Source organism: Oratosquilla oratoria, chromosome 22, assembly GCF_046742065.1.
Source record: "Oratosquilla oratoria isolate Oo_2021 chromosome 22, ASM4674206v1, whole genome shotgun sequence".
Lineage (NCBI taxonomy): Eukaryota > Metazoa > Arthropoda > Malacostraca > Stomatopoda > Squillidae > Oratosquilla > Oratosquilla oratoria.
This window is the reverse complement of record NC_134798.1, coordinates 43,081,362-43,101,361: the sequence shown is the minus strand read 5'-3', so window position 1 is coordinate 43,101,361 and position 20,000 is coordinate 43,081,362. Positions and strand designations below refer to the sequence as shown.

General features: G+C 40.5%; 1 protein-coding gene across 2 annotated transcripts in view; it reads left to right on the top strand.

Annotated features, from left to right (window-relative positions):
* LOC143037493 (uncharacterized) overlaps nucleotides 1–20,000 on the top strand; it is a 516,293-nt gene that overhangs the window by 16,152 nt on the left and 480,141 nt on the right. Inside the window, exon 1 of one of the 2 annotated variants that reach the window (XM_076205803.1) lies at nucleotides 9,975–10,520. The exons of the other annotated variant lie outside the window; for it this stretch is intronic. The gene's annotated coding sequence lies outside the window, so the exon portion shown is untranslated. Of the gene's footprint in view, nucleotides 1–9,974; nucleotides 10,521–20,000 lie in introns of those variants that run through there. 2 annotated transcript variants of the gene reach the window in all.

Sequence of the window (20,000 nt, the reverse complement as noted above, 5' to 3'; positions counted from 1 at the left end):
TCCCCTCACCTCTCTCTCCCCTTTCCTCTCTCCCACAATTTCTCTCTCTTCTCTTTTGCCCCCACCTCTTTTCCCCCACCTCTACCTCCCCATTCCTTTGTCCTCCTACCTCTCTCCCCTCTTTTCTGTCCCCCCACCTCTCTTTCCCCTGTCCTTTCCCCCTCCTCTCTCTCCCCTTTCCTTTGTCCCCCTACCTCTCCCCCTTCACCTTTGTCTCCCCACATCTCTCTCCCCTCTCCTTTTCCCCTCACTCCTCTTCCCTCTCTTTTGTCCTTCACCTCTCTCTCACCTCTCCTTTGTCGACGTGCATCAGTCGCCGTCCCCTCTTCCCCAGAGGCGAGGGGAAACAGGAACGGGGGGAGGAGAGGGGGAGAGGGGGGAGAGGGGAGGGTGGGAGAGGGGGAGGATGTAAATTAGGGAGGCTGGAAAGTGAGGAAAGGGGGGGAGGTCTGGAAGGTTGAGGAGGAGGAGGGGGAGGAGTAGGATATGGAGGAGGAGGAGGAGGAGGAGGAGGAAGGGGAGGATGGGGTAGAAATGTGGGGGGGCAGGATGGGGGGATTTCCGTAATGGGAATGGGGGGTTAACTTGCGCATATAATCTCCATCGGAATACCTGAGTAGGTTTTTATGTGGGTGTTTTTATAAGGTCTCCACTTCCCCCCCCCACTGAGGGAGAAGGGGGGCAATGTCCCCCCCCCGATCCATTCAGCCTCCTAGGGGGGTCACTGGGGAGCGGTGGGGGGAATATGGGGTCGACCTGTTTATTCGTTTTCTTCTGGGGGGAGGTGGGGGAAGGGGAGGGGAAAGTGTGAAGGCACGTCAATGTCCTTACAAAGTTTGTGGGGCGGGGAGAAGAGAGAGAGAGAGAGAGAGAGAGAGAGAGAGAGAGAGAGAGAGAGAGAGAGAGAGAGAGAGAGAGAGGACCGTATTTACCTAGTTGTATCTTACGGGAAGGGGAGCTAAGCTCGTGGTGTCTCGTCTCTGCGTCTCGCCATATCTAATTTGTCCTTAAATTCTTGTATGGTTTTTGCGCACGCTATCATTTCGTCCAATTTGCTCCATACGTCCACGACTCTTTGGGAAAGCTGTTCTTTTTCAGGTCTTCTTCTATAACTGTCCTTTTTGAGCTTCCTTCCATGTCCCCTTGTATTTCTTCTATCCTAATTTAGTACGTCCTCTCTATCAAGGACTTCCATGCCTCTCATGATTCTGTGTGATTCACCATGGTCTTGGATCACGTGTTGGACTCGTGATCGACAGTTATTAACCTCTCGGGTGAGAGCTCAGAGCTTGTATGACCGATCTATGGGTAATACTGTGACCTTGCACGCACACACACACCCAACTCAGCACACACGAGAGTTGGAGTAACAACCCGCAGCGCAGGTACTGAAATCATTTCAGCCCTGGGGGGAGGATTCGAACCCGAACCGCCGTAGTGGCGGCCGTGAACTCTAACCACTGCGCCACGAGGTTGTGTGCGTGTGTGTATGTGTGTGTGCGTGTGTGTGTGTGTGCGTGTGTACGCGAGCACGGGCTCATACACACATACATGTGTACACAAATACGTTTAATATAAAAATGAAGAAAATCCTAAGGCCAGCCTCCTTCTTTGGCCTGGCGACAGAAAAATCATTTTATTCAATGAACCTCTACTTGCAAAGGGGCCCTTTAGATATTTTATTCAGGCTGACACCAGGTGATTTATTCACTTGGAGATGTACGCGTGTACGTACGTATGTACATGAGAACATAAGAATGGAGGAAACTGCAAGAGACCCTGAGGCCTACACTAGGCAGTTCCATGTCCTTTAACCACCTGTCATCCCTATCCTTAAAGTTATCTTATTTTCTCTCAAAACAACCCATTGTTTCAGCGTTAACTACATGGTTACTAAGTCAATTCCACTCGTTAAACTCTGTTGGTAAACCAGTTCTTGCCTATTTCCTACTTAAACCTAAATTTGTCCAATTTAAACCCATTACTGCGAGTCTTGCCCTGCTGTCTTAATATGATGACCTTGCCTGCATCATCCTTGCTAGTGGTACGTGCAGGAGTCCTGCTGAAGGCGATGGGGCAAATGTATAAGGCATTACGTAAGACTGTGTGGGTGTAGGTGGGATGAGGTGAGGTGAGCGTGGGGGTGTAGTACGGGGGGAGAGGGATGGTGGGGGAATAATGGAGGGGGAGAGGGAAGAGAGAAGGAGGGGGTAGAGATGGGGAGGGGGAAGAGAGGAGGAGGGGGTAGAGGGGAGGAGGGGGAAGAGAGGGGGAGGGGGAAGACAGGGGGAGGGGGAAGAAAGGAGGAGGGGGAAGAGAGGAGGAGGGGGTAGAGAGGAGGAAGGGGAAGAGAGGAGGGAGAAGAGAGGGGAAGGGTGAAGAGAGGGGGAGGGGGTAGAGAGGAGGAAGGGTAGAGAGAGGGAGGGGAAGAGAGGAGGAGGGGTTAGAGAGGGGGAGGGGTTAGAGAGGGTGAGGGGGAAGAGAGGGTGAGGGGGAAGAGAGGGTGAGGGTGAAGAGAGGGGGAGGGGGTAGAGAGGAGGAAGGGGAAGAGAGGAGGAGGGGGTAGAGAGGAGGAAGGGGAAGAGAGGAGGAGGGGGAAGAGAGGAGGAGGGGGAAGAGAGGAGGAAGGGAAGAGAGGAGGAGGGGGGAGAGAGGAGGAAGGGAAGAGAGGAGGAGGGGGAAGAGAGGAGATGGGTGAGGAGAAAGGCTAGTAGAGGTAGTTTTAGCAGGAAGAGGAGGAGGTGGGTGGAGAGGAGGAGGAGGAAGACGAGAAGATTAGTTGTAGTAGAAAGAGGAGGAGGAAAGGAGGAAAACTATTAGAAATAGTAGAAAGAAGAGGAGAAAGAGAAGGAGGAGGATGAGGAGGAAGAGAAGGTGGAGGAGGAAGAGGAAGATAATGAGGAGAAATGTGGCAGAAGGGAGTGAGTGTGGGGGGAGGTGGAGGTGGAGGTGGAGGAGGGAGTGCTGTGAAACAGGAGGGAAGGGGGCTTGCCAGGCTGAAGGGGAGAAGGGAAGGGAAGGGAAGGGAAGGGAAGGGAAGGGAAGGGAAGGGGAGAAGGGAAGGGAAGGGGAAGGGGAAGGGAAGGGGAGAAGGGGAAGGGAAGGGGAAGGGAAGGGGAAGGGAAGGGGAGAAGGGGAAGGGAAGGGGCGAAAGGAAGGGGAAGGGAAGGGAAGGGGAGGGAAGGGGAGGGAAGGGAAAGGAAGGGAGGGAAAATAAGGGAGTGGATGGTAGGGGGAGAAGTGAGAGAGGGGTGGAGGAGAAGGGCAGAGAGAAGGGAAAAGAGGAGAGGGACAAGAGGAAGGGGTGAAGAGAAGGGAAGAGAAATGCAGGTGAGGATATGAGAGGGAAGAGGAGGGAAGGACTGGAAAAGGGAGGGAGAGGAAGGGAGGAAAAGGGAAGGGAAGAGAGGAAGGGGAGGGAAGGGAAGGGGGAGGGTAAGGAAGGGGAGGAGAAGGAAGGGAAATTATATGAACTGAAAGAAAAGGAAGGAGGGAAAAGGTTAGGAAGAAAGAATAGAGAGAGAGAGAGAGAGAGAGAGAGAGAGAGAGAGAGAGAGAGAGAGAGAGAGAGAGAGAGAGAGAGATAGGGGAGGAGAGGGAGGGAGAGAGCGAAGTCAGTACATAGAGAGAGAAATAGGTACATAGGTAAAGGTAGAGAGAAAGAGGGAGTGAATGAGAGAGGGAGAAAAAGAGAGAGTGAGCGAGTGAGAGTGAATGAGAGTGAGAGAGTGAGTGAGAGTGAGAGAGTGAGTGAGAGTGAATGAGATGTGAGCAACCGAGAGGGAGAGAGAGAGAGAGAGAGAGAGAGAGAGAGAGAGAGAGAGAGAGAGAGAGAGAGAGAGAGAGAGAGAGAGAGAGAGAGAGAGAGAGGGTGGGAGGAAGGGGGTAAAGTCTGAAGTGACAGTGGTGAAGGAGGAAGAGGAGGAGGAGGAGCAGGAGAAGGAGGAGGTGGGTGAGGAGGTGTTGAGGGCTGCGCGTTCGAGAGTTGAGGAGCCGAAGCGAAGCGAAGAGGCGTGACGTCACACTTATGTTGGAGGATGACCTCCTGACTCTCAACTTCCTCTTCCTCCAAGTTGCCGACTCTCTCTCTGCTCTTTTTTTTTTCTCTTTCTGCTCTTTTCTTACTCTATTTTCCGATGGATTTTTCACTCAATCAAGTCTTCTCTTTTTTTTTTTTAGTGATAATGACAATAATGATAATGATGATAATGATAATAATAATAATGATAATAATAATAATAATAAAGATAATAATGATGATAGAGATACGATGCTATCAGCAAAAACAACAGCACTAATAATGATAATGATAATAATGATAATAATAATAATAATAATAATAATAATAATAATGATAATATTAATAATTATAATAATAATAATAATGATAATGATAATAATAATAATAATAATAATAATAATAATAATAATAATAATAATAATAATAATAATAATAATAATAATAATAATAATAATAATAATAATAATAATAATAATAATAATAATAATAATAATAATAATAATAATAATAATAATAATAATGATGATGATAAGGATACGATGCCATCAGCAAAAACAACAACAACGACAACAATGACAATAATAATAATAATAATGATAATGATAATATATATTTATACAACAAGGGGTTCCCCCCCTCATAATTCAGGTAGCCAATGATAATTATAATAGTAAATCATAACTATAACAATAACATATTGACAACAATAATACTAATGCTAATTCTGATAACAACAATTATAATAATGATAATAATGGCATTGACAATTGGAAGAAAAAATGTAAAATCACTAAATTGAAGAAAAAATGGAGGAAGTAGAAAAAGTAGAGGTAGAAGAAGAAGAAGAAGAAGAAGAAGACGCTTATAGCTTTCGGAAGTCGTTGTACCCTTGGCTTTGACCCGAAGGAAGAGGAGGAGGAGGAGGGAGGTGAAGGAGGAGGAAGAGTAGGAAGAGGAGGAGGAGGGTGGTGGAGAAGGAGGAGGTGTGCAGGAGGACGAAGTTGTTGATGGTGAAGAAGGAGGAGGAGAAAGAGGAGGAGGAGGAGTAGGAGGATGAAAATATAGGAGGAAGGAGGAGGTGGGAGGAGGAGGAGGAGAAGGAGGAGGTTGGTGATGTGAAGAAGGTAGAGGAGGAGAAGCAGGAGGAGGTATGCAGGAGGACGAAGTTGTTGATGGTGAAGAAGGAGGAGAAGGAGGAAGAGGAGGAGTAGGAGGAGGAGAAGGAGGAGGAAGGAGGAGGTGGGTGGAGGAGGAGAAGGAGGAGGTTGGTGATGTGAAGAAGGAATAGGAGGAGGAGGAGGAGGAGGTATGCAGGAGGTCGAAGTTGTTGATGGTGAAGGAGGAGGAGGAGGAGGAGGAGGAGGAGGAGGAGGAGGAGGAAGTGGTGGAGGAGGTGTGCAGGAGGACGAGGTTGTTGATGGTGAAGGAGGAGGAGGAGGAGGAGGAGGAGGAGGAGGAGGAGGAGGAAGAGGAAGTGGTGGAGGAGATGTTGCCTGGTGAGGGAGAACAAAAGAAAGAAAAGGAGGAGCAGAATAAAGGAGAGGAGGCGGAAGAGGAGGAGGGGAGGAGGAGGAGGAGTAGGAAGATGTGGGTAGAGAGTGGGTGGAGAAGGATGTGGGTGGATTGGGGGCGAGTAAAAATAGTGGTCTGGTGGATGTGATGTCGAAGATTATAATGATCGTCATAGTGATGATGGTAGTGATGGTGGTGGTGGTGGTAGTGATGATGATGAAGGTTATTGTGAATATGATGATGATAGTGAATATGATGATGATGATGATGATGATGATGATGATGATGATGATGATGATGATGATGATGATGATGATGATGATGATGATGAGGGTGATGGTGAATATGATGATAATGATGATACTGACAAAATTGATGATGATGATGATACTGATGAAAGTGATGATGAATATAATGATGAAGGTGATGGTGAATATGATGATGATGATGATGATGATGATGATGATGATGATGATGATGATGATGATGATGATGATGATGAAGGTGATGATGGTGATGGTGAATATGATGATAATGATGATGATGATGATGATGATGATGATGATGATGATGATGATGATACTGATGAAAGTGATGATGAATATAATGATGAAGGTGATGGTGAATATGATGATGATGATGATGATGATGATGATGATGATGATGATGATGATGATGATGATGATGATGAAGGTGATGATGATGGTGGCAGAGATGGTGACAATGGTAGTGATGATGATGATGGTGACGATGATGATGATAATGATAAGTGGTGTAGCAGTGGTAATAATGCTGATGGTGATGATGACGATGGTGAACATGAATACGATAATGGTTGTAATGATGATTATAATTATTAGTGACTGTAATAATGGAGATGTTAATGGTTATAACGATGTTTAAATACACACAGCCAGTTCACCTGCTCCGACAACAGCAACGAAAGCAACAGCTCCGACAGCTGAGATAACATCGCAGTCAGCTGCTCCGGGAGCTGCATAAATGTCAGCGGCCACACAAAAGTGGCCCACACATATCAAGAGCTACAAAAAGGCGGCCTAGAAATGTGAGCAGCCACGAAAAAGTGACCCACAAGTGTCATATGCCACACAAAAGTGGCCTTCATATATCAGCACATACGAAAAAGTGGCCAACAAATGGCACTAGCCATACAAATGTGGCCCACAAATGTCAGCAGCCACGAAAACTGGCCCACAAGTGTCAGTGGCCACGAGAAAATTACCTACAAATACGTCAACGGCCACAAAAGTGTCCCAGTAGCCACATAGAAGTGGCCCACAAATGTGTCACATCACGAAAAAAGTGGCCCACAAACGTGAGCAGCCACAAAAAAGTGGCCCACAAATATTAGCCGTCACGCAAAAGTGGCCTACAAATACGTTAACGGCCACAACAAAGAAGTGGCCCACAAATGTGTCACGCAAGAAAAAGTGGCCCACAAACATGAGCAGCCACACGAAAGTGATAACGCAAATGCCAGTGCCACCAGCCACAATAAAGTGGCGAAACTTGTAAGGGCAACGTTACAACTTAGCGCAACAACATCCCTTCTACAACTGCAACAGCTAACCTAACAACCTTGTTATCTCTCGGCACAAAATCACCTGGCGCTCGCCAGAATAACATCAATAAGTCAAACCACTGGGATTCGCTATGCAGATCATGTGTTGGGCTCGTGATCGACAACCACGACCTTTCCGGTGAGAGCTCAAAGCTTATATATCTCGAGCTATGGGTAATGCTGTGACCTTACACACACACACACACACACACACACACACACACACACACACACACACACACACACACACACACACACACACACACACACACACACACACACACACACACACACATGGAAGCGTGTATCTTGTAATGTTATTTTTCAGCTCAGGACGAGGACCAAACCCAGGACCGCTGAGTTAGCAGGCCGAGTCGTTACCACTACACCAGCAAGCCGGTGAAGGAGATAATGAAGTTCATCTAAACAGTTTACTCTATGGTCTCTAACCAAGTGAATAAAATCACTTAGCGACACCAAGATCAAAACACAGAGTCCTGTGATACCACATTTTCGTTCTAGGGCCGCTGTGCAACTGAATAAAATCACCTGGCGCCAATATATGCGTTAGGTTTTACATGAATAGCACTGCCGATGGGAATCTTTGAAGGTGAATAAAATCGCCTGGCGCATATAAAATTGCTTGACGTCAATCAAATCGCCTGGCGCCATTAAAATCGCTTGACGCCAATAAAATCATCCGGTGCCAATAAAAACGCCTGACGCCAATAAAAATCGCCTGGCGCCAATAAAAATCGCCTAACACCAATCAAATCGTCTGGCGCCAATGAAATTGTCCGGTGCCGATAAAAACGCCTGACGCCAATAAAAATCGCCTGGCGCCAAACAGGCTGTAATCTGTTGGGCTGACGACAGCGTAGGGGCCAGGCAACCCAAGCGATGACAACAATGATAACAACAAGAGCCGCAGCAGCTGCGGGCCGCGTGAGACGGCGCAAGCGGACGCGGACTCGCCGCTGACAACCAGTGTGTGGGGTGGAAGCGTCCGCAGAGCTTGTGCGCGCTCTGACAACAGCGCGGTCTTCCAACAACATAGTGACAACACCTGACGTATCGTGACAACACCTGCCATATCACCTCCTCGGCTAGTGCTCCGTCAAGGATCTGTAAGGTGTCGCCGAACGCCCTGACAACACAGGGTCTTCCAACAACGTACTGACAACAAGCGAACGTGACAACAAGTGCTCTTCCACCTCTACCAACGCGCCGGCGGGGATCCTCACAGGTGTCTGTGCGTTGTGACAACACGTGGTGTGGTGTTCCAACAGTGACAACAGTAGTGACACCTGTCCTACCAGTACACCTGTTGGTACCTTTGAGTCTCCAAGACGTCAGACACAACTTCACGCTAAGACAGAAACTGGTAATATTAACGAAGAACTACCAGGAGGTTCTCTTGAAGGCGTTTGTCTCGTAGTTGTGGAAGAAGAACGGAGGAGGAGGAGGGAGTGAAGAGGCAAGACGATCCGGCAGAACGTTTGTCGATCTTCCGAACGGTGAACGTGTGTGTGTGTGTGGTCGTTCATAGGTTTACGTTCAAGAAGGGGCCAAGGAAGGCCCTCCCTGAAGAACAAGAACGAATATCTTTTGTGGACTCGAAGTCTTCCAAGGCAAGAGTCTGAGAGACTTGCAGCGAAGACGCCGTCTAGACTTGAAGAGTCTTGAGACTTGGAAAGTCTATGTGGGTTCTGGAAGACTGGAGTCATCAAGAGACTAAGTCAAAAAGTCTTGATTAGTTAAGATAACTAGATTAATGTTGACATTTCAGGGGACTGATGACGTCACTTTCAGTTTCATTGTGAACACAAGACAAATCACAAATCGGTGATTTCAACGACAAATAACGAGTGAGTCGTTAGAACGAGGCCGCAGTTGATTGGTTATTGTTAGAATCTAAGCGGCTTTGAATAAGATCGTGAATCTTAGAATCTAACACAAAAGATAGTTCACGAACTTAGAATTTAACACAAAAGATAGTACATGAACTTAGAAATCTAACACAATATTTCATGAACTTAGAATCTAACGCAAAAGATAGTCCATGAACTTAGAATTTAACACAAAAGATAGTACATGAACTTAGAAATCTAACACAAACGATACTCCTTGAACTTAGAATCTAACACGAAGAAAACAAAGTTAGAGACACAAGGCTGAAGCTTTTTCGTCTTGAACGCATAAATCCATTCTTGTTACCTGCCCACACCATCGCGTGTATTTTTTCACGTCTATATAAGATATACTCCAAGTATATCTGAATATAGAAGGTGACAAGAGTCTCTATATTCTATAGTTATTCGGATTTCTGAGTCAGTTCGGAACTCCTGAATATCTATAGCCATTATTCAACAATTACTTTAAAAAATCGTAAACTTTATCTATGCTACAAATACCACTTTGACATCAACCAAAGCGTCAATATCAAGTATTCTACTGATGCAGGTACCAAGGACTTTGTGACTATTAGTGCTGGTATCACTGACAAAACTAATTATTGAGTATGGTAGCGTGTCTTCATAGCCCTGACGACATCAATGAAAACTGATTTGATTTCGGTAGCAGATTTCGTTCACCATCGACCCGTGAACACTAAGTAAAGGCACACCCATACTATCATACCTGAGATATATAATTACATCGTCCTGTGAACGCAAAGTTGAGGAATAGCTCATACGGACATACCTTAACGTTGGGAATTGATTCTTAATTACTTGTCCATCTCTGAAAGGTGGAGATAGATGTTCAATCTCTTGTTCATTTTGTTCAAAGTTGACATTGAACAAGTCCCGACGTATGACACTGAGTCACAAAGATTACTTTTTCACTTTCTTTTCATCCAGACTCGAATGCAAATCTGGGTAAAGCAATTTGGGTCCCTGTGGCATTGTTCTGCATAATATAATCATCTACTTCCTTCTAAAAGAGAAAAAGGGGACGTGTGAATACAAGGTCAGACCCATTTTTGAAGATTGTCAACAAAGATAACAATCGGAGGACGCGACTTCACCGAAAACAAACGACGATCGTGATCGATCACCAAAACACTAAACAAGTAGAAAAGAAATAATAATAACTAAAACTAAATAAAACTAAAGGAAGAACTAAATCAAAATATTCTAACTATAAGAGGACTATACAGAAAGACTACCAAACACCGCTACTAAAGTTATTTGAGACGAGACAGTGTAAGCTTGACTAGGAAATTTCATCCACTACTCGAAAGCGGCAGGGATCACCCCCCACCCACCCCTCACCCTCCCCACTCGTCGCACGCGAACGCACGAACGCACACACACACGCGCACGCACAGGATATACGCTAGAGTGGCCTGAGGCTATTTGGCCGCTCTGTCGGTCGCTGCGCGGGTCGTCAGCATCAGCAAAGGTAAGCTGCCCCTCAGTGTTGCTGACTTCGTGGATCAATATTTGAATAAATAAAGCAAAACAGAATAAAAAAAATTAAAATAAAATATGATGAAATAGAATAACGATGGAATAAAAGATACATAGAATAATGTGTACATACACACACACACATACATACACACACACACACACACACACACACACACACACACACACACACACACACACACACACACACACACACACACATATATATATATATATATATATATATATATATATATGCTGGTACATTGTGACAAGTTGATGAAGGTGGAAAAAGAAGTCACTCGTCTAGTTCCAAATTTCTGATTTTATTCCTGACCGGTTTCGCTCTATGCTTCTTCAGACGAATGTACATTCCTCTGAAAAAGTAAAGAGCGAAACTGGTCAGGAATAAAATCAGAAATTTTGAACTAGACCCATGACTTTTTTCACCCTCATATATATGTATATGTATACATATATATATATATATATATATATATATATATATATATGTATATTGTACATATACATAAAACAACATGGGTAGTATCTATTGACAATAGTATTATTACCAATATTTCCTTCTTTTATTGACAATAATATTATAACCAATATTTAATACACACTCCCCCATGCTTTCAATATCAACCACAAGCTCTCTAGACGGCCTTCTAGGCTATCAGATGTCAACACGACACGGATAGCATCAATTACATTAGCTCAGAGTCATTAATACATCTCTTGAGCAATGGCGACACAGGGACGGGACCTCGAGAGCGTAGGTCTTAAACACTGTCACTTTGTCACTCCTATAGCTCTTGCACTGTTACGTGATTCTGGGTTGATATATATGTATTTGTATATATATGTATTTATATATATATGTAACATATATATATATATACATATATATATATATGTATGTATTTATATATATGTAACGTACATATATACATGCATATATATATATACATACATATATATATATGTATATGTATATATATATACATATATGTATATATATGTATATATATATTTATTTATATATATTTGTATATATATGTATCTTTATATATATATATATATATACATATATATATATATGTATATGTATATATATAGATACATATATATACAAATATATATATAAATACATACATACATACATATATATATATATATATATATATATATATATATGTATGTATGTATTTATTTATATATATAAATTTGTATATATATATGTATGTATATATATATTACAGGTGAAAAATGTAATCACACATTTGTCAATAACGTAGAAACCACTGTTGGAGCAGAAAAGACTGGAAACGGGGAATCTATATATTTCGATTGCAAACTGCAATCCTCTTCAGTAGATACAAATAAGAGAGAGCGTGCTGCTTAAGTAGCACCCTTAACAAAAGAAAGGGGAACATGGGAAGATGTCTCTATCCTCGGCTCACTCCGTATGTGAGGTCAGGAGGCAAATGAGCTTTCAATAGGTTGGTGATGAAGAGTCCGGACATTATATCCGGGGACCATTGCCCCTTTGAAATATTCATGTTGGGCTGATATTCAATGATAGTAGATTCTACCATTTTTCTACTGAACTCACATCTGGATTTATAAATAAGCTCAGCTTTGTCCCAATCTAAACAATGTTTAAATTGCTTAACATGTTGGAGCACAGCTGAGCTCTCTTGTGCATATTTAATGTATATATATATATATATATATATATATATATATATATATATATATACATATATATATATATATATATATGTATATATATATATATATATATATATATATATATATATTTACATATATATGTTAGGATCTGTGCTTTACGAGTTTTTCGTTGTCAGTGTTTTTTTATGTGCCCAAATGATTAATTGTATCAATTAGTTGATTAACTAACTAATCAATCGATTAATTAATTAATTGCTGAATTAATTGGCACTTTTTGCATGTTTCCTTTTTGGATATTGGCAGACGATATTTATATTATTACTATTATTCTTGATATACCCCCACTATCCCTAATAAGCTTAAAGAAAGATGAATGATGTCCAAGTACTTATAAAACATTGTACATATATATATATATATATATATATATATATATATATATATATATATATATATATAAATATAGATATATATATATGTATATATATGTATATATATATATATACAGTATATGCACACACGCATATACACAAACACACATATATCTATCTATCTATGTATCTATATATATATATATATATATATATATATATGTATATATATATATATATGTATATATATATGTGTATATATATGTGTATATATATATATATATATGATTACATCTATGAACACACATAAAATGGAAGACTTAAAAATTATAAAAAGTTATATATTCAAAATATATACAAAAATAATGCAAAATATGAATGATATGATAACACCCATGGCTGCAAATTAATGACACAGGTTTAGTTTCACTACCACAATGATGAATTAATGACGTGTTACGGCACCGACATAAACGGTGAAACTAACGATAATGATTTATGGTGATGAGATCGAAACATAAGACAAATGGATGAAGCACGGTGATAATAGCGACACGATCACTGTCACTTCCATCAATACTTCTACAACTACCACTTTTACTATTATTATTATTATAAGTGCTACCACTGCCACTGCTGCTACTACTACTATTTTCACTATTGCTAATATTAATACTACTACTTTTACTATCATCACCACAACTATCGCTGCTAATTCTACTACTATTAATACTTCTACTACTGTTAATTTACTTTTTTTATTATTGCCACTACTACTACTACCACTACTATTCTTTATATTGCTACCATTACTACTACTTTTATCACCAAACACTACTAATGCCCTTATCTAACCGCTACTTACTACTACTAATAATAATACCACTACTACTACTACTACTACTACTACTACTACTACTACTACTACCATTTAATATTCGATTTATTCTGTTTTATCTCTTTTCTCTATCTTAGTTATTCCTTGTTTATGCATTTATTAGTTTGATCTAATTTACTTTATCTTATTAATTTATTTAATCATATTTGTCTTATTTTTGGCGTGACTCCTTTATGCAAAAAAGCTTTGCAAATAATCAAAACCTCATCAAGACGAATTCGAAACTGTCAGAGAACAGACGTTTCGAAGCCAAGTCAAGTTCATGGCGGACATCATGTTTTCTCCAATTCTCTCTTCATATCATCACGCACACCTCTCTTTCTCCTCTTTTTTTCTCTCTCTCCTCCACATGAAAGAGAGAAAAAGAGCAAAGTTCGTGAACTCTTGTCTTCGTCATGATTTGACCCGTTAGTCTCGTTTCTTGGACCTCGAGAAAGCGTTTGACTCCGTCACAGCATCCGTGTTTCGTCTGATGCGCGCCAGATGGCGTACCGGAAGCTACGGACACCGGGGTGAAGGCGTTCATGGCTGATCGCGACCCCTCAGGCTTAGTAACGGTAATAGTAACAAAAGATATCTTAGGCTTAGTAATGGTAACAGTAATTGTAATGGCAATAAAAGACCCCCTTAGGATTAGTAATAGTAATGATAATGAGAGACCTCCTTAGGGTTGGTAATAGTGACAGTAATAGTGATGGTAATAAGACCCCTTTGGGCTTATTGATAGTATTAAGAGACCCCCCTTAGGATAAGTAATAGTAATAGTAACAGCTAATAAGAGACCCCCTTAGGCTTGGTAATAGCACTAAGACCCCCTTTAGCTTATTGTTAGTAATAGACCCCCTTAAGCTTTGTAATAGCAATAGTAACCGGAAATAAGAGATCCCCTTAGATTTCGTAATAATAATGGTAATAATGGTATTAACGGTGGTATTCTTAAAAAAATTATTTCCTTTATATTATATAGATCCTTGGACGGGAAAGATTTATACGAGGAAATAATGTTTAAGAATAACACCGTAAGAATCTTATGGTGGTATTCTTAAACTAAAAAAAAAAAAAAAAAAAAAAAAAAAAAAAAAAAAAAAAAAAAAAATATATATATATATATATAAATATATATATATATATATATATATATATATATATATATATATATATATATATAATAATCTTATGGTGGTATTCTTAAACTAAACTAAACTAAAAAAAAAAATAGATATATATATATATATGAGATTATTTCAGACAAATGAGAGAGAATGTGGGTGGTGGTAAGGGCAAACGAAGATGTGTTATGAATAGAGTTTATTGCCCTAACGTTGCGACCAACTTGGTCTTCTTCAGAGGACTACACACATCTAACACATCTTCGTTTGCCCTTCCCCACCCACATTCTCTCTCATATATATATATATATATATATATATATATATATATATATATATATATATATATATATATATATATATATATATTACGGTGGTATTCTATTATATATATATCCTTATAAGAATCTTTCCCTTCCAAGGATTCATATAAGATTTATATATTTTTTTTTTTTTTTTTTTAAGAATACCACCGCAAGTCCTTTCGTCCCCATGGTAACCCGTTCGTAACGAAGGGTTGGGTCTGCCTTCCCCTTCTCCAGCCCTTCCGTATCGTGTGGCAGCTATTGTTTTCGGTTTGTCGGATATATATATATATATATATATATATATATATATATATATATATTATATATATATATATATATATAATATATATATATGTATGTATATATATATATATATATATATATATATATATATATACATGTATATATATTATATATATATATATACAGTATATATATATATATATATATATATATATATATATATGTGTGTGTGTGTGTGTGTGTGTGTGTGTGTGTGTGTGTGTGTGTGTGTGTGTGTGTGTGTGTGTGTGTATAAAATCTTGTTCAGCGTCTCCATGCAAGAATCTGACCTCCCTGATCTTGACTCTCTCTTGTCTGTTTATTTATTCTTTTTTTTCTTATTTTCTTTTTCTTGGTTCTCTCTCGCTGTCTTCGTCCACAGGTTCACTGGTTTTTCAAAATGGCAACTGTTACATATTTTTTTATTTGAACTTTTGAACATTATTTTTTTTTTTTTCTTATGTCGCGTCTTAGCGAGGGACTGGTGACATCCACGAGCTCAGTATATTCAAACATGTACCGGTTCATCGATTTTGAAAATTCGTATCACGGGAGGAAACTTAACGGAAATAACGGTCGTCTTCTCACTGGATGGTGACGATTAAGTTTTTCCAATACCGTGACGCACTGTGTAGATTATTATTGCGTGCGGCAGACGATTTTATTCAGCTGAAATTAAGAGGCTGGGATGTGTCCCTCCTGGACAAAGAGAGAGAGAGAGAGAGAGAGAGAGAGAGAGAGAGAGAGAGAGAGAGAGAGAGAGAGAGAGAGAGAGAGAGAGAGAGAGAGACAGAGAGAGAGACAGAGAGAGAGAGAGAGACCCATTTCATGGCAACAATAGTCAATCTCAACCAGAGATGTTGACATAAAATGACTCTAGCTTTTCTCTGTTTGCGATAACCTATGCCTAGCTGCGGCCGAAGCCGTTACCTTGGCCCACTCTACCCAGACGGCCAGGTCAACTGATGGAATTTTTCTCAGCACGTTCTTGGGCGGCTCTGATCCCGCCCCGTGACCACAGAGGCTCCAGTTCGATCCCCAACATCCTCCGAGATCAAATCAACGACTTTCTCTTGTGGTAAGCGAGGGAGGGGAAAGAAAAATAAATAAATAAGTAAACAAATAAATAAATAATTAAATAAGAATAAATAAAACATAAATAAATAAATAAGAAATAACAATAATACTACTAATAATAATATAATAAAAAAAAAATAATACAACATTAAATAAATAAAACAAAACGAAAATAATGATAATAATAATAATAATAACAATAATAATGATAATGATAATAATAATAATAATAATAATAATAATAATAATAATAATAATAATAATAATAATAATAATAATAATAATAATAATAATAATAACAATAATAATAATAATAATAATAATAATAGAAATAATAATAATGATAATAGTAATAATAAAAATCAATATATTAGTGATTTTAGTGACATCCACAGGAACCAAATTACTGGAACTGGAATATGAAAACAATTATAGCTTCGTCTGATAGTATGTATGTGTTTGTGTGTTTTTGTATGTGTGTGCGTGTGTAGGTGTGTGCACGTGTTTAGGAATGTGTTTGTGTGTGCGTATGTGTGTGTGTGTGTGTGTGTGCGTATGTGTGTGTGAGCGTGTGTGTGCGTGTGTGTAGGTGTGTGTGCGTGCGTGTGTACATATATGTGTGCGCACTTATGAAAGATCGGAATTACTTAAAACATTAATGACAATCGAGAAATAGAGAGAGAGTGAGAGAGAAAGGAGAGAGGAAGAGAGAGAGAGAGAATACAAGAGAGAGAGGGAACTTATGTGTGCAACTGTACACCACTACTGCATAGCTCTGAGCGTCCCTCGCAAGTAATAAAACTGATCTATGACGTCACTCTGCCCACCGGAAGCCATTACGGGTGACAGATGACGTCACTGTGCCCGGGCCTTACCCAGTAACTCCGCCAGACCTGACATTTTATGTTAATCTATGTATTTCACCATTCCACCCTCTTATGGAGGGACAAGGCTATCGTCACGGCGTTCCCCGTTGCGTATCGTGAAAGACGATTCAGTGGAGCGGAACATATATGTATCTATACATCAGTGACAAATAAACCAATAAATAAATATACAAATAAATAAATCCTAGTCTAGTGGTATCTATACATTAGTGACAAATAAATAAATAAATGAAATGAATAAAATAAATATACAAATAAATAAATCCTAGTCTAGTGGAGGGTGTGGATGGGGGGAGGGGGAGTGGATGGGGGAGAGGGGGTTTAGAAGACAAATTTGTGTCTTATTCTTTTTCTTCTTCTAATGAGCTGCTTTCGCTATGATTGCCCAGGAAGGAAACTAGCAAGGTACCAACCAACAAATCACTCGTCGGACAGGAAAAAAAAAAAAAAAAAAAAAAAAAAAAAAAAAAAAAATATTCCACGTAATGACAGTCCAGAGAGAAAGATCGCCGTATAATCATAATTTTGTTTCCTCAACAATTTACACATAATGTCGTTTGATATGCTGAAGGGAAATTATTTTCCCCCAGCATATCAGATTCCTTCCTGGAAGCTGCGAGCTGCAAATCTGCTCCAACAATTGGAGGTAAAATACTCAAGTGCGGTAACGCCTCTAAGGCGGACGCCATATTGAATTATGTCTAACGACATTTTATCTATTTATTTTCATGATCTCATCTCTTTCTAAATTCTATTTTGGGAAAAGAAAATTCCTAATTTCTTATCCTTTCGGCTATTCTGAAGAAATGTCAGGGATATTTGTTCATAAATCGGGATAATTGCAAAATTGAAAATGGTTGCCCGTTAATAAACAAAGCGACGTTTTCCTGCCCTATGACGTCATCACATCTCACAAGCGACATGACGTCACGAGAGCCCCTCCACAGTGACCTTGGCAGCTAAAGTGATGTCTAGAAAGGGTGGTGCCGCTGTTTCAAAGGTTTAATGGGCTTAATTGAGTTGGTGGTAACCCTGTTTTTACGATAGTGTCTCCTCAGCTGAATAAAATCGCATCGCGGCAGGCGGGAACAGTGGTTGGGAAAATAAACAAAAAATAAAATAATAATAAGATAATATATAATAATAACAATAGTATTAGATAATAATAAAATGATAACAATGAAAATAAAAAATACAGAATTTGCAAAATAAATAAATAAATAAATTAAATAAACAACAAATGAATTAAATTATAATAGAATAATAATAACAATAATATTAAGTAATAAGAAAGTGATAATAACAATGAAAATAAAGAAGACAGAATTTGCAAAAAAAATAAAATAAAATAAACAACAAATAAATAAAATAATAATAATAATATTGAATAATAATAAAATGATAATAGTAATGAAAATAAAAAAAGATGTCACTGATCGTAACATGTGACGTCACGCCCCGTAACGTGACGGCGGAAGAGGAAACGGCGAAGTGGGTGAGGAGGTCAGTAACGGAGAAGTTTGTGACGTCACAGGAAGTTCGAGTTTAAGTCTTTTACTAATGAGGGCTTTAATGATTCTATTATGGCTATCAAAAGACGCTTTTAATCAGTTGTGTGTGTGTGTGTGTGTGTGCGTGTGTGTGTGTATGTGTGTGTGTATGTGTGTATGTGTGTGTGTACGTGTGATCTTTGCCTAGTTATGGAATATTCTTTACAAATAATATGTATTTATTTATCAATTACTTGACTATTCATTTAAATATTTGGGCGAGTTCCATGAAGAAGTTCGAATCCCGCTAAGGTCAACGCGTGACGTCTGTAAGAAAAATCGGTTTCAAATCCCTGATTTTCCTCAGACACTATCCAAGCAAGCCACCACGTAGGGCGAGGGGAGAGAGAGAGAGAGAGAGAGAGAGAGAGAGAGAGAGAGAGAGAGAGAGAGAGAGAGAGAGAGAGAGAGAGAGAGAGAGAGAGAGAGAGAGAGAGAGAAAGAGAGAGAGAGGAGAGAGAGAGAGAGAGAGAGAGAGAGAGAGAGAGAGAGAGAGAGAGAGAGAGAGAGAGAGAGAGAGAGAGAGAGAGAGAGAGAGAGAGAGAGAGAGAGAGAGAGAGAGAGAGAGAGAGAGAGAGAGAGAGAGAGAAAGAGAGAGAGAACGTAGAGAGAGAGAGAGAGAGAGAGCGTGGAAAGAGAGAGAGAGAGAGAGAGAGAGAGAGAGTGGAGAGAGAGAGAGCGTGGAAAGAGAGAGAGAGAGAGAGAGAGAGAGTGGAGAGAGAAAGGGGGGTGTTATTCATCTACTCCCTAACCTCCCCCACCTCCCTAACCTCTATGACTTCATCTCCCGGTGCGATATCCCTCCAACCCCCCCACCGAAGGTATAGACGCGCTGGGTATAACATACGAAACACAATACCACTCAGCTTTCTCCCTCCCCTCCCCTCGCCTCCCACCCTCCCCCTCCATCACCCACTCCCACCTTCCCCTCCCACTCCTCTCCTTCTCCTCTCCTTCTCCCCCTCCTCCTCCTCCCACCTTCCCCTCCTCTTCCCCCCTCCCACCCTCCTCCCCCTCCCACTCTCCCCACCTCCTCCCCTTCCCACTTGTAACCTCCAACCTCCTCCTTTTCCTCCCACTACTTCACCTCCCAGCCTCCTCCCTCCCTCCCTCCCACCCTCCACTTACCCTCCTCCGCCTCCCACGCCGTCCTCCCACTCCATCCTTCTCTGGCACCTCCTTCCACTCCCCCTCACCCTGCGGTCTTTGTTTAAGAGGACGATTAAAGGTCTTTCTTGTCGTGCTCTTAAAACGCCGGGTGAGGAGGTCGGCCCGTGGATGAATAAAATCGG